We start from the raw sequence: 1,554 nt of genomic DNA, 5'->3' as shown, positions 1-1,554 counted from the left end.
TTGCACTTAAAGAAGGGAAGTCAAACAGTTTTCTTCAATTCATTAAACTGCTCTCAACCTATTTTCTCTACATTTTCTCTTTGCTAAAACCAACGCCTGAAACCGAAACCCTCACCTCTCAACCATTCGAAACCTTGAGTCCAAAATCATCTAAACCAAATGATGAAGTCAAGAAAATCTCAAGAACTTATAAAAAAGAAGAAAGGCAAATAGCTGATGTAAGGAAGTCTAAAAGCTAAAAAATTGAAGAAAAAGAAGAGGATTGAGTAAGGATTTGTAAGTCAAGAATGTGGAAAATTGAAGGGCCATAAATCTGAAAAGAAGAAAGAAAAGAGCAAATCACACAAGAAAGGTACTACTTCATCTTCTAAATTCAAAAATAAGGTGCATGAAGAGAGATTTAGGAAAATAGATAATGCACCTATCACTTGTGGAAAATATATTGACTGGGAAAGCTTTTGTGAAATGCCTAAAATCTTGACAAGTTTATCAAATTATTTTGAAGAGTTAAAATTGAAGGAGTTCAACACATTTAAAAATCGATCATACAGTGATAGTTTTGTTAAAGAATTCTATTCGAGTATAGTTGTTGACAAGGATGAATTGGAAAATCCTGATGATTATTCTGATGAGGGTGTGAATGTGTTTTTGAATGGGAAATAATTTACTATCATTGCTACAGAATTAGGGGAACTTCTTAAAATAGAATGTAATGAGGGAGAATTTGAATTCCCCGAGAAGTATGACCCTTCATCCTTGTGGGAACTTATCACAGGGAAAAGAGAAAAGTACTCCTCCAAGAATAATGTCGGGTTTATTACAAGTCCTCAAATAAAAATTCTGCATTACTTTGTTGCCGCCAATATTCATGGCAGGAGTGGAAGCTTAAGCTACATTAGCCTTCAAGATTTATGGCTAATGGAACATGTATTTAGTGGTGTTGCACTTAATCTGGGTAGGTTTATGATTGAATGAATGAAGGGAGCATGCAAACTGGAGAAGATAAACTTGCTTTATGGTAATATCATCACTCTTCTACTGCAAAAGAAAGGAATTTGGAGTTCCAAATATGACGCAGACAAGGTTAAAACCAGAGACCAAACCATTTATCTAGGAAGCTTGCCTAAAATGGGGTACAAATTTAATGGAGAAAGATACATTAAAACCCACAAGGCTAGTCTAGGAAAAGAATCCTCCTTACCTACTCAACCAGAGGCAGCACCATCTCAATTCTCAAATGAAGTAATCTTTAATCTGCTAATGAGAATTAATGGGAAGCTCACAGATCAAGGAGCTAGAATTGAAAAAATTGAAAAAATGTTAACAGGAATGGAAAACAAAATGAAAGAAAAAGAAAAAATGCCATCTGAACTAGCTGCTGTAGATAGCTCTGCAACTCCTAGCTTGGCTCTAACAGGACAAGAAGCTGAAGTGCAAGTTGAAGGTCATGAACCTGAGGTGGAACAACCGAGAAAATTCCCCTCACTTGAACCACAGGACAAGGAAGAATAAGTATAAGGAACTGAGGAGCTTGGATCACTTAATGAAAATCCT

This window comes from Theobroma cacao, chromosome 10, assembly GCF_000208745.1.
Source record: "Theobroma cacao cultivar B97-61/B2 chromosome 10, Criollo_cocoa_genome_V2, whole genome shotgun sequence".
In the NCBI taxonomy this organism is placed as follows: Eukaryota; Viridiplantae; Streptophyta; class Magnoliopsida; order Malvales; family Malvaceae; genus Theobroma; species Theobroma cacao.
Note: the sequence above shows the minus strand (reverse complement) of the source record.